Source organism: Mus caroli, unplaced genomic scaffold (genome assembly GCF_978045245.1).
Source record: "Mus caroli unplaced genomic scaffold, Mus_caroli_1 scaffold_157, whole genome shotgun sequence".
Taxonomy (NCBI): domain Eukaryota; kingdom Metazoa; phylum Chordata; class Mammalia; order Rodentia; family Muridae; genus Mus; species Mus caroli.
The window spans coordinates 82,093-96,937 of NW_028227412.1; the positions used below are offsets into that span (position 1 = coordinate 82,093).

The following is a 14,845-nucleotide window of genomic DNA, read 5'->3' on the forward strand; positions in this document are numbered from 1 at the left end:
GATGTTGGTTATCAGTTTGCTGTATGTTGCTTTCCTTATATATAGACTTGATGCTTGAATTTCTGATCTCTCTAATACTTTTAACACAAATGGGTGTTGTATTTTGTCAAGTGCTTTTTCAGAATGTAATGAGATGATCATGTGGTTTTTTCTTTGAGTTTGTTTAATGTTTGTTTATATAGTGGATTACATTGATGGGTTTCTATATATCAAACAATCCCTGCATTCCTGGAAGAAGCCTCCTTGATCATCGTGATTGATAGGTCTGATGTGTTCTTGGATTTGGCTTCCAAGACTTTTATTGAGTATATGTGCATCGATATTCATAAGGGAAATTGGTCTGAAATTTTCTTTCTGTGTTAGGTCTTTTTATGGTTTTGGTATCAGTATAACTGGAGCATCATAGAAAGAATTGAGTGGTTTTTCCTTCTGTTTCTGAGTTATGAAAGAGCTTGAGATGTATTAGGATTAGATCTTCTTTGAATGTCTGAAACCATCTGGTCCTAGACATTTTTGGTTGGGAGACTTTTAATGACTTCTTCTATTTCCTTGGCGGTTATGGGGTCGTTTAGATGGTTTATCTCATCCTGATTTATCTTTACTACCAGGTATTTGTCTAGAAAAATCATCCATTTCATCCAGACTTTCCAGTTTTGTTGAATATATTCTTTTGTATGGAATCTGATCATTTCTTTTTGAATTTCCCCAGTTTATGTTGTCATTTCTTCTTGTTCATTCCTGCTTTTGTTTATTTGGATATTGTATCTGTGCCCTCTGGTTAGTCTGGCTAAGGTTTTATCGATCTTGTTGATTTCCTCAAAGAACCAACTCCTAGCTTTGTTGATTCTTTGTAGAGTTCTCTTTGTTTCTATTTGGTTGATTTCAGCCCTGAGTTTGACAATTTCCTTCCATCTACTCCTCTTGGGTGTATTTTTTTCTTTTTGTTCTAGAACTTTGAGATGAGCTATTGAGCTGCTAGTGTATAATTTCTCCAATTTCTTTATGGAGGCACTCAGGGCTATGAGTTTTTCTCTTAGCACTGCTTTCATTGTGCCCCATATGTTTGGATATGTGGTACCTTCATTTTTATTGAATTCTAAAAAGCCTTTAATTTCTTATTTCTTTCCTGACTGAGTTATCACTGAGTAGGTAGGTGTTTAGCTTCCACGTGTATGTTGTTGTTGGTATTTTTTTTTTGTTGTTGTTATTGAAGACTAGCCTTTGTCCATGGTGGTCCAATAGAATACAAAGTATTAATTCAATGTTCTTGTATCTGTGGAGGTTGGCTTTGTGTCTGACTACATTTAGGGTGAAATTTTCTATAGATATCTGTTAAATCCATTTGCTTAATAACTCCTTTTCATTTCACTATGTCTCTGTTTATTTTCTGTTTCCCTGAACTGTTCATTGGAGAGAGTGTGTTGAAATCCCCTACTATTATTCTGTGACATTGTGTGCTTAGAACTTCAGTATAGATTTTTTTTTTTTTTTTTTTTTTTTTACAAATATGGGTGCCCTTGCATTTGCTGCAGAGACATTCAAAATTGAGAGTTCATCTTAGTAGACTTTTCATTTGATGAGTGTGTAATTTCCTTCCCCATCTTTTTGATAACTTTTGGCTGAAAGTCTATTTTATCTGCTATTAGAATTGCTACTCCAGCTTGTTTCTTGGGACCATTTGCTTGGAAAATTTTTTTCTCAGCTTTCTACTGTCTTTGACACTGAGGTGTGTTTCCTGTATGCTGTAAAATGCTGGGTTCCTGTTTGCATTTCCTGTCTGCTTGCCTGTTTCTTTTTATTGGGGAATTGAGCCCATTGATGTTGAGAGGTATTAGGGACCAATGATTGCTGTTTCCTGTTATTTTTGTGGTTACAGGTGAAATTATGTTTTTGTATTTCCTTCCTTTGCATTTCTTGGAAAAGATTAATTTCTTAGTTTTTCTTGGGTGTAGTATTCCTTCTTATGGTCGACTTTTCTTTCTATTATCCTCTGGAGTAGTGGATTAGTGGAAAGATAGTGTTCAAATATTAAAGTTTTTTGGTTTTTTTGTTTGTTTTTTGTTTTGTTTTGTGGGTTTTTTGTTTGTTTATTTTGGAATACCTTGAATTATCCAATGATGGTAATTGAGAGTTTTGCTGGGCTTAGTAGACTTGGCTTGCATTTTTGTTCTCCTAGGGTCTGTATGAGATCTGCCCAGGATCTTCTGGGTTTTAGAATCTCTGCTGAGAAATTTTATGAAATTCTGTTAGGTCTGACTTTGTATGTTTCTTGACTTTTTCCCTTACTGCTTTCAATATTTTTTCTTTTTCCTGTGCATTTGGTGTTTTAATTATTATGTGGTGGGAGAATTTCATTTTTGATCCCATCTGTTTGGTGTTGTTTAGGCTTCTTGTGTATTTATGGGCATCTATTACTTTAGTTTAAGGAAGCTTTCTTCTGTAACTTGGTTGAAGACGTTTGCTGGCTCTTTGAGTTCAAAATCTTCACTTTCTTCAGTATCTATTATTCCTAGGTTCAGTCTTTTCATTGTATCCTGGATTTCTTGAATGTTTTGAGTTAAAAGCTTTTGGTTCTTGGTTTTTTCCTTGACTGTTGTGTCACTACCTTCTATGTCATCTTTAATAGCTGATATCTCTCTTCTATCTCTTAAATTCTCTTGGTCATGTTTGCATCTGTAACTCCTGTTCTTTTCCAAGGTTTTCCATCTCTAGGGCTGTCACACTTTTTGTTTTCATTAATGTTTCTGTTTACATTTTCAGATCCTGGATGGTGTTGTTCAATTTCTTCACCTGTTTGACTAATTTTGCTGTTTTTTTTTTAATGAATTTATGTTTCCTCTGTAGTGGCTTCTACTTGTTTACCTGTGTTCTCTTGTATCTCTTAAGGGAGTTATTTATGTCCTTCTTAAATACTCTATCATCTTCATGGAAAGACAATTTATATCTGAATCTTGCTTCATAGGTGTATTGGGTGTCCACGGATTGCTCTGTTGGATGAACTGGGTTCTGATTTTGCCAGGTCCAATTTGTTTTCTATTGCTTATATTCTTGTGCTTCACCAAGAAGGTCTATTATGTTTCTGTGGGTGGACTTAAACTTTGATTGTTTTTTAAAAATTATTTCAAGGAATATACCATTGTGATCTATAAGCCCATGAAAAGAAAAGGAACTTTATATAAAATTCATATTATGATATGTATGGGAACTCCTTACAATGAAGTTCATCAGAATAATTTTGAAGAAAAGTGCTCACTACATATAGTGAGATAGAGAAAATTTATTTAAGTGCAGTAATTTTCAAACCAATGAAGATTCTTATGAAAGTATGTTATAGCCTTTCACTCTGAAAAACAAAATTAACCCAAAGAAAATAAAAAAATGCAGAGTGTGAAGAATAAATAAATACATGTTAATAATTTTAAGTGCAGTTAGGCAAGGACATGACAATTTTAAATAAAATTATGAAAAGGCTAACTGTGAGACATTTACTTTTTCAATATCTCAGTCATTCATGTATTTATTTATGCCACTGAAGACATCACACATTATAACAAGTATTCCAGGTTCCAAAATGCCTTTCTTTGTGACAAAACAGTCTATTCATGCTACTTCATTACCCATGTATGGTATACTTCTGAGTAAGATGAAGTAGTATTTTACTCAATAACACAGTTCATATTAATCCAATTGTTTCCTGATCTGCAGCTCTGTTATTGATAGAAAATATTGTTTGTTATTAGGTGGATAATTTAATGCACTCTAATGCCCTCTCATAGTATTCATAGGACAATGAAAGTATCATTTTAAGCTAAGTCAATTATTTTTCCTGCTCTACTTCAAATGTTGCATTCCTGTTGCAAATTTTCAATCTTGTTGACAGTTAAACATTTCCCTCATTTGTAAGGAACTACCACTGACTCTATCACTGACTTCATTCACATAGCTTCTTTGCCAGGCGCATATCCATTTATTTGACATGTTGCTATTGTATAGAGTGCCAAAAATATTCTTATTGCAAGAACCTTGGATACTCCCTCACTTTGCTAAGAACAGTTTTTTCGATCCTTAACCAAACATAGTTCCTGGTTTCCTGAAGTAATCTGTTTGGAGTGTCTATGGAAGAGACTACTTTCCTGTCTGCTTTCTGGGCAAAAACAAAAATAAAAACAAAAACAAGTTTTATCTTTAAAATAGCAAACTAGTCAAAATCCCAGCGTGGAGGGATAATGAATTTCCACCATTCACTGAGAAGCTATTGACAACTGATATTTTTTAGGACTCAGTGATTAACTTTAATAAGGGTGTAACTCCTAAGAGACTATCCATACTCAAAGCAGCTGGCCTTGAACCTGTGCACATACAGACAGTGTGTTTTTCTTAATTTTTCATTTGTTTTGATGGAGCACAAGAAGGGGAGAGAAAAAAAATGGAAGTAAAATAGGGGAGGAACTGTAGTAGAGGAAAAGGTAGTTGATGTAATCACAATTCAATATATGTGTATGTATATATATATGTATATAAATTCCATATATATATATGGAATTTTCAAGTAATTAAAATATAGCATTGATCTAAATGACTCAATAGCTACCCTTTAAAAATATTTTCTGTTGTACTTTTAACAAAGTAAAATAAAATATTGTGATATCAACTTGAATGGTACACAAAAGATTATTACACTGAGTATAATAAATATTAATATGTGCAGAACTATGTCCACAAGATACCATCTTCTTGTATACCCCTTGGTGACATTGACTTCACTCTGTAGCCCAGGCTGCCTGACACTTAGAGATCCATCTCTGGCTGTGGGTTCTAGGTTTACAGGAAGGGAGAGGAAACCTGAATAAGGAAGATGGTCTTAAGAGTCAAGATTGTAAATCAATTTTTATTTATAAGAAATACAATGTTTAATAAACAGGCTTTAAAAGTACAATTACAAAAATGAGATAAAAGGAAAATCCAACCATGAAAACTAAACAAGAACATATAACTTCAGCAAAACCTAAAAAAAACCTGAAGTTGTTGGGTCTCATGGTTGTTGGTCTGCTCCTGTTCGTCTTTACTATTCAGGTTCAAGTCAACCAAATATTTCTCAGTGAGAGCCCAATCAATCTTTACTTCCTTGCTCTCCCGCTTCAGTGTGACAGACATTTTAGTAGGATTCTTCTCCATCATGAGCAGACTATGTAGGTTTCTGGAAACATCCTCTGCATAGTAAGATCCTGCATCCTCCTCCTCTCATTCTTATGTATAGGCCCATTAACCCCACCAGGACCCTGGTTCCCATGAAGACCTAATACAATCTGTGGAGAGCCGTGCCGCAAGCAATCACCATTATAAGATGGCCGCCACTGTGCCTAACTAGTAAATATGCCTTGTATGCAGGTGCGAGAGTGAACTCACGCCTAGTCACTGCCCGTCTCGGGGCGTAGTAATGGGGTGATGGGCGAGCAACAAATTAGGAGCTGACATGCCACATCAGGTGCTGAAACGCCATGGCTGAGGGCTATATAAGCAATGCCATTTTCCGGGGTCTGGGTCTTCCCTCTTGAAGAAGCAATAAAGCTTTTTGCTGCAGAAGAATCCAGTTGTCCGAGTGTGTTCTTGCTGGTGAGAACCATAGTTTGGGACAAGTGGCACTGAGGAACCCGTGAACTTTATACCATCACACTGGCACAAGGGAGATCCCCCGTTCCCGGGGCGGAATCAGTACTGCAGGACACTAAGGCTCTGTAAGGTATGTACAGTCTTGAAATTTCTCCAAGAGTTAGATGCCCTTTTGATTGTTTTCACGGCGATTGTTCCTTCCCTTTCGGTTTCGTTTTGCTTCCACCGCTGGAACTGCAGACTGGTTCTCAGTCGCGGTCAGGTCTGGACAGCGACCAGTATTGCTGACTGGTTCTCAGTCGCAGTCAGGCCTGGACAGCTACCAGTATGGGAATCTCCCACTCTGTAATAACGGCCTTATGGTCGGTCTTGAAGCAGTGTGGCCTGAAAATCGCCACTAAGACTATAGAGGAATTTGTCAGGAAGGTAGACCATGTGGCACCATGGTATGCTTGCTCAGGGTCATTAACTGTCACCTCATGGGACAAACTGAAAGGAGATATAGTTAGGGAACAGCAGAACGGCAAACTTAAAGCAGGGACCATGTCGTTGTGGAAACTGGTGAGATCATGCTTAACAGACGAGGATTGTCAGCAAATGGTTGAAGCGGGGCAGAAAAATTTGGACGAAATTCAAGACAGTCTATCAGAGACGGAGTGGGGAGAGAGGCTAAGAGTTGAGAAGAAACAAGGTGCACTGAAGAATAAAGGCCTTTCCATGGGCCTTGAGCCCAAGGAAATGAAATATAAGGGAAAAAATGCCCTGGGAGAGCTTAGAAAAAGAGATGGAAAGCGAGAGAAGAGAGATCGAGCTGGGGAGGCACATAAGGAAAGGAGCCTCTACCCGCCATTAGATGAGTTCAAGGCACTAGCTGTCAGTAGCTCAGAATCGGATAAGGAACTTAGCTCCTCTGAGGAAACAGACTTAGAGGAAGAAGCGGCACGCTACGAGGGAGAAAGATACCAGCCAGATGAAAGACAAGATAATCAGTCACAGAATAACATAGAGAAAGCAAAAGCAGCCAGAGACAAATGTCAAATCGCTGCGCGGACTCCGGGCCCTCGGACTCTGGGTCCTAGTGCACCTCTGCCCTATGTGCAGAGGTATCATTCAGACTCATTCATTTCTAAAGAGGAACAGAGAAAAGTGCAGCAAGCATTCCCAGTCTTTGAAGGTGCCGATGGCGGATGTGTTCACACCCCGGTGGAGTATATACAGATTAAAGAACTTGCGGAGTCAGTCTGTAACTATGGAGTCAATGCCAACTTTACTGTAGCCCAAGTTGAAAGGCTTGCTACTCTGGCTATGACCCCCGGCGATTGGATGACTGTAGTGAAAGCTGCATGTCAAGCTTTACAAACTGTAGAAAAGGCCTTACACGATGCTCAATTATAATGCATTGACGAGTCAGAGTCATTTGAATTGTGCATATTAAAAACTGCACAGTTACCAACAGCAGTCTTGTGGCAAAATGGACCCTTATTGTGGGTCCATCCTAAGGCTTCTCCTGCAAAAATCATTGAGTGGTATCCTAATGCAGTTGCTCAACTCACACTTCGGGGGGTAAAAGCAGCCATTACTCATTTTGGGAAAGAACCTCATATGCTAATTGTACCTTATACTTCTGCTCAAGTTCAAACCCTGGCAGCAACAACTAACGATTGGGCAGTCTTGATTGCCTCCTATTCAGTACAAATTGATAATCATTATCCAAAACATCCAATTTTACAGTTTGCCTTAAGCCAAGCCATAGTGTTTCCAGTAATAACAGCCAAACACCCACTTCCGGATGGGGTAGTAGTGTATACAGATGGATACAAATCTGGTATAGGTGCATATGTAGTAAATGGCCAAGTAACATCTAAACAATATAATGAGACATCACCCCAGGTTGTAGAGTGTTTAGTAGTTCTAGAGGTCCTTGAAACTTTTCCAGGATTGCTCAATATTGTATCTGATTCCTTATATGTAGTTAATGCAGTTAATACACTTGACGTTGCTGGCTTAATTAGACCCTCTAGCAAGCTTGCTCACATTTTTCAGCAAATTCAGTCAGCCCTGTTACATAGAAGACATCTTGTGTATATTACTCATGTTAGGGCTCATTCTGGCCTTCCTGACCCCATGTCTCATGGAAATGATTTGGCAGACAAAGCCACTAGAATTGTGGCTGCTGCTCTGTCCTCGCAGGCAGAGGCTGCAAGGGAGTTTCATAAACGCTTCCACGTGACGGCTGAAACATTATGCCGCTGTTTCACTTTAACCAGGAAGGAAGCTCGTGACATTGTTACCCAATGTCAAAACTGTTGTCAATTTCTGCCTACTTCTCATGTAGGGGTAAACCTCCGAGGCATCAGGCCATTACAGGTCTGGCAAATGGATGTCACTCATATTTCCTCCTTTGGAAGAAATCAATATTTACATGTTTCCATTGACACCTGCTCTGGTGTTATGTTTGCTACACCTTTAACAGGTGAGAAAGCCTCTCATGTTATACAGGACTGTTTAGAAGCGTGGAGTGCTTGGGGCAAGCCCACAATTCTTAATACTGATAATGGGCCAGCATATACCTCTACTAAATTTCAGCAATTTTGTCATCAAATGGATGTCACTCACCTGACTGGCCTTCCTTATAATCCTCAAGGACAAGGCATTGTGGAACGTGCCCTCCGTACACTCAAGTCTTATTTTATAAAACAAAAAGGGGGAGTTGATGAGACTCTGCTCTCAGTGCCAAGAGTAGCTGTCTCCATGGCACTCTTTACACTTAATTTTTTGAATCTTGACGAGCAAGGTCGCTCTGCAGCCGATCAACATAGTTCAGACCCTGATAGACCAAAAGAAATGGTGAAATGGAAGGATGTCTTATCTGGTCTGTGGAAAGGCCTGGATCCTATTTTAATAAGATCCAGGGGAGTTGTTTGTGTTTTTCCACAGAGTGAAGACAACCCATTTTGGCTGCCGGAACGACTCACCTGCAAGATAGTAATCAAGGATGGTGTGGAAGATGCTGACCTCCCGAGGACTGCTCCTGATCCTGACAATGCTGAACTTGTCTCAGGTTCCTAGTAAGATGGGCGAACAGAGATGGGCCATTCTCTCGACTTTCCCTAAACCAATCCCAGTTCGCCATGATGCTATAGTTTTTCCAAAATTCTTTACATTAGATATACCATATCTACCCTATGATCCCACCCGAGCACCATTAGGAGAAAATCGCTCTTTATTAGAACAGGGTTCTTTATGTTTTCAAATTAATGGACCAGGAAAATGTATCAACCTCACAGCTCGAGCTTTGGGGAAGTTTAATGAGCACCAAGGAGGTTGGGTGAGCACAACCCAAGATACTTCCAATGTAGATATAACCTTTACAAATCAGACCTTCTGGCAGGAGGCAATTTGGGTTAATGGTACATTTCTACCACCTAACTTTTCAGACAAAGAACGTACCCACCAATCAAAAATAGCCCCTCATTGTAGCTTGGAAGATGAAGGGTTGATCCTGCCTTGGTCTGATTGTCAATCCTTCATCACTCGTTGGGCAGATCAGAGTAAAACCTTTTCCTTTTCTCCCAACATGATGGCTGACCCAGAGAAGGAATTTGTTATGAAAAGGAACTTTTCATACAGGACTTTAGAATGCATCCCTTTCCTTTCACAAGTGGGTGCTTTGTGGAGTCAATGGCAGTTGTACAGAACTCAATCCTTTGATCTTTATCCAGGGAGGAGCAGTTGGAAAGGCTTCTTTTACTGGCATCTCAAGATTTGCTCAGTATTGGGGAATACATGCTGCCTCCCTGGACTCTTATGGATATACTAATACCAGTGTAGAGATCACTGGGTTCAATAAAACTTTGGTAAACCAGATTAATTATCCACCTACCCCAGTCTGTGTTTACCCCCTTTCTTGTTTATTCTTTCAAATGACTCATTTGAAGTCTGTTCCAATGATTCTTGTTGGATTTCTCAATGTTAGGATGTAACAAAGGACACCTGTGCCATGGTGGCCCAGATCCCACGTTGGATCCCTGTTCCGGTGGAAACACCCTCCACCTTATCCCTGTTTCGACAAAAAAGAGATTTTGGCATTACTGCTGCCATAATCATAGCAATTTCAGCCAGTGCAGCTGCTGCTACAGCTGCAGGTTACGCTATGGCTAGTACGGTTCAATCAGGCACAAAATTAAATCAGCTTTCAGCAGATCTGACTGATGCCATCACTGTCCAAACTTCTGCTAGTACCAAGTTAAATGGAGGGCTGATGATTTTGAATCAGTGCCTTGACCTGGAGGAGGAACAGATAGGTGTCCTATACCAGATGGCCCAGTTGGGTTGTGAAAGTAAATTGGGCGCTCTGTGTATTACCAGTGTCCAATATGAAAATTTTACTCATGCAGCTAATCTGTCTAGACAGCTTTCCTTGTATCTTGCAGGAAATTGGTCCGAGGGATTCTATGAGACTCTTGAGGCCCTGAGGGTGACAGTTTTAAAGATCAACTCAACTCGAGGGGACCTGTCATTGACAGAGGACCTCTCCTCCTGGATTTCATCTGCACTTTCTTATTTTAAGGAATGGGTGGGGGTAGGTTTACTTGGTGTTGCTACCTGCTGTGGACTTGTGTTCATGCTCTGGTGGTTTGCAAGCTCAGAACCCAACAAACAAATGACAAGTTTGTGATAGCTCAAGCACTTGCTGCCATTGAGCAAGGGGCCTCCCTCGAAATCTGGCTATCTGTGCTCAAGAATTAGTTGACATTGGTGGCTGGCCTCTTTGGTAGAGTTCGCCCTAGGTCATTTAGTAGTTACTGTCACATAGCACTGCGGTATCCAGGGCTGGGCAACTTTCCTCATGCACAGATCAACCTAAGACATGGGGCCCGGTGGCGATAGGGTTACCCTATGAGAGGAAAGGCTGTGACATTGTGGAGGAACGACCTAAGGCAGGAGCCACAGCGGATTGACATAATTACACAGACCTAGTCCAGCCTCATTTTAATAAAATAAAAAGGGGGAGATGTGGAGAGCTGTGCCACGAGCAATCACCATTATAAGATGGCGCCATCCTCTGCTGTGCCTAACTAGTAAACAAGCCTTGTACGCAGGTGCAAGAGTGAACTCACGCCTAGTCACTGCTCATCTCGGGGCATAGTAATGGGTTGATGGGCGAGCAACAAATCAGTAACTGACATGCCACATCAGGTGCTCAAATGCCATGGCTGAGGGGTATATAAGCAACGCCATTTTCCGGGGTCTGGGTCTTCCCTCTTGAAGAAGCAATAAAGCTTTTTGCTGCAGAAGAATTCGGTTGTCAGAGTGTGTTCTTGCCAGCGAGAACCATAGCTCAGGACAACAATCCATCTCAATAAATCCATGGCATACACTAGCAAGATTTTGCTGAAAGGACTCAGATATAGCTGTCTCTTGTGAGACTATGCCGGGGCCTAGCAAACACAGAAGTGGATGCCCACAGTCAGCTATTGGATGGATCACATGCCCCCAATGGAGGAGCTTGTGAAAGTAACCAAGGAGCTAAAGGGATCTGCAACCCTATAGACGGAACAACAATATGAACTACCCAGTACACCCCCGGAGCTCGTGACTCTAGCTGCATACGTATCAGAAGATGGCCTATTCGGACATCAGTGGAAAGAGTCCCATTGGTCGTGCAAACTTTATATGCCTCAGTACAGGGGAACGCCAGGGCCAAGAAGTGGGAGTGAGTGGGTGGGGGAGTGGGTGAGGGACTTTTGGATAGCATTGGAAATGTAAATGAAATAAATACCTATTAAAAAATAAATCCATGACAGCTGCACAAACTGCAAACAGCCATTTCATGGGAGAAGAAATTATTGCTGCAGCCCGAACACCAATGAGGGTCCATGTCTCTTCAAAAGAAAGAGGGATCTCCATCTATCATTGACTGCCCAATGCACTAGGGCAACATCAATTAGTAGGGTGCAAATACCATCAAAGTAGATCAGCAGAACCAAAGGGAGGGCATTCCATCCTTGTGTTATGTCACACTCAGCTCTCTAAAACACTGCCTGAGAACCAGGCTCCCAGTACTGCATAATAACCATGCACAATCACTGTTCTATTGAGAGGCTTCTAGGGATGCCTGGACAATGCTGGGAGGGGTAACAGTGTCTTACAGATTTATAAAAACTGAGTCTATTATCCCAAGATACACTGATGGCTAAAAGCAGAAGGGGTAGAACCAGAGCTGCAAACTCTCCAGTCCAGAAACCAAGGAAGATAGAAATTGCCATTCCGCTGTTGTTTGGCTTTCTAACTGGTACTTACGAATAGAAGTTTGTCTCCTTCCTGAGCTACTGGATGTTCTCTTGTGCCTCAATTAACTTCATCAATGATTTGTACACATAGGACCTGACCTGCTTGTTCTGCAATTTCAGTTGTTCATAGAACGGATTTAGCTTCTTGAAGGGCCTGGTCCTAGGATGACATAACTCCATGAACATGGGCCTTTAGGAACACATTTCTCAGGCTGAGTGCTGGACTACCCCAGCCATGGAAAGCACATTCTGGATTCTATATACTGGGATGATCTTCAGCTTCGAAATTTGTTATCCTGATCCAGGACAGCAGAAGCTAAGCATCAAGATGGAGGGTTCCCTGGCTCCCTGTGTTCAATCAGTAGGGTTGGATGTTGCAGTCTAACCAGCTCTGTTCTCAAGAGCCTAGGCCTCAGGTCTTTGCCCACCAGAAACCTGTGATTACATTTTTCCTGTTATCACAACTGGGGTGGTAAATCCTGAATAACTTATACCATAGAAACAGACCTTACACATAATCCTGGAGACATCAGGATCATGATATCTCCACAGCATTATAATATGCCCAAAGGATACAAGTTTATGCACAATTGTGACCACATAGGCAAAGAACAGTGTTGAATAAAGTGGGGGCTCAGAGACTTCAGCACTAACATCAGCTTGACATTGTTATGAATATAAATCCTGAAGCCAAAACACAGACCCCATAGGTTCCCGAGTTTGGAGGGAAAATCAAACATACAAAACTCATGTACAGGTAGGTACATGTGCACACACACAGACTCTCAGACTTGAACAGACACACACACATAAACAAGGAGAAAAAAAGGAATCAGTCAGAGAATGAGAGACAAAGATAGAAACAGAGAGCACAATGAGATGCAAATGAAATGTATGCAACATTACTGTCTCTCAGTATAAGGCACACAGACACAGAGGAACAGAAATTAGCCTCAGGCCTGTAGTCACCCACTGAGAAGTAATAGTGGGACCAGGCCCCTCTAGATACTATGAGAAGCTTCCAAGCACTCAGTCACCTGCCAGGCAAGTATAAATACTCACCATAAACTCACATCACCTAGAACCTCACAAAGCCTCATCCTGTCAAATGCTTTCCAAATGCATGCTGGGAACTCACTCTACCACTGCCTCTATCCCTGAATTCTTCACTCAAAATACGAGTCCTTCTTTTCTACTGGAGGAAGCAGAAGAGTCCATTTCTGTTCTCCCTCCTGACCAAGCTTCAGGTTCTGCCTCTCCACTATGAAGCATTCATTGATATGAGGTTGGGCATAGGGACAATCTGGTGATACAGCTTTATAGAACCCACCTCTTTCAAAGGATAAGATGAGGCTGACATTGTAGACCCCAGACTGACACCACAGTGTTTGGAGCAATGCATACCTCTTGTTCATGGATCCCTCTTTGAAAGCGATCAGGTGATCTCTCTGCTCATTTCTCTTCTGGATAAGGAGGTGCATGCAGCTCTGTGGTCAGCCTCTCCTTTTCCTTTTTGAACTCATTCTAGCTTAGGTCAGGTGCAGTGGATGATGTCTGTCTATGAGCCCCTTTAGGTAGAAGAATACAAGAATACTTACATGTGAGAATGCAAAGAGTGTAGGCAGACCACCAAGAGAGAGAACATGCCTGGAAACTAGTGACATCAGAAAGAGTTTGGTTTGGGCTTGAGATGCCTCCACAGTGGGTCTCAGTTCTACCAGTACTCTAGGGAGACCAGGAGATGTAAATAACCAGGTGTTTCCTCTGTCTCCCTAAACATGCTTATTATTACCAGAGAGATGGCTTACTCAGGATGATTATCAACTGAACAGAGTGCAATTTGACTTCAGAGCCATCATTCCTGTGGTTTCACAAGTCAGATGGTAAAATCACAATTCTCAAGTACTTTAGTGGTTGGAGATGCTCAGATCTCCTACCCAGTTATGCTAGGCCCATGACGTGGGCTTCAAAAGTCATGCAGTGTGAAAACATGGTCAAAATACTATCAATTCCCCCTACTGAAACACCAAACACCCAAGAAGTAGCAATAGGATCCCACCTCTGTCTGGGTGTATCCACTCTGACAGGTCTGTGGTTACAGTATAGAAATGCCTGCCACTCCCAAGTGGTGATAAAGAAAGGTAAAGTGGGAACTGTCATGGACAGGATGTCTGAGTCATTCTGAGAACATGAGGTCATGGCCTGGAGTACAATTCTCTCCATCATACTACTCCCAAATAGCCCTGAGAATGAATACAGTCATGGCCTTCCCTAAAAGGGCATAGGTTAGACACTCTGTGACTCCTGATGGTCTCCTTGTGTCCCCATGTAACACCCACAGTACTCAGTGAATGTAAATACTTGGAGTTCTTAGCATCACAGTTTTGGCCTTGCCAACTCCTGCTGAGGGGATGGAGAAAGTAATGTTCTGAAATCCTTGATGTTCAAGAATTTTGACAATTATGGAAATTCTTTTGGTACCCAGAGACTCCAGTTCCTATGCCTCATTACTAGAAAGGCCATCTCAGGCCAGCCCTTCCAGGGAGCTCAACATCCACTTCCCAGGACTTACTCCACATTCTCCAAGTCCACCTCCTTCGTCCTTCATTACTCTCAGAAGGAAGGCCAGCATCCTTCCTCCACTCTCTGGCCTCTCTCCCATCCACACTGGATCTCCCAAAAATATTTCTGAGTTGAGCAAACATATCCACCAATGTAGTGGCTAGACACTGAGTGAGAATTCTAAGTGAGCTTGTTGCTACAACACTGGTGACATCAAAGGAGATGCCAAGAACTCTCCAGGAGACAATAGATTTTCCAAGAAGGGATTGCTGATGTCATGGGCTACAGCCTTTGACTCCCTGCTAACGTTCTCCCTGTACTGACAGGAAGCTGAGGCATATACCTGCAATAGTCACAATATTCACAAATACTATAAAAAT

The 14,845-nt window shown here is 41.2% G+C and overlaps 1 pseudogene; it reads right to left on the reverse strand.

Annotated features, from left to right (window-relative positions):
• The window catches only part of LOC146999639 (uncharacterized), a 28,127-nt pseudogene extending 13,519 nt beyond the window's left edge, over positions 1-14,608 (reverse strand).
• Between the last annotated feature and the right edge of the window lie 237 nt (positions 14,609-14,845).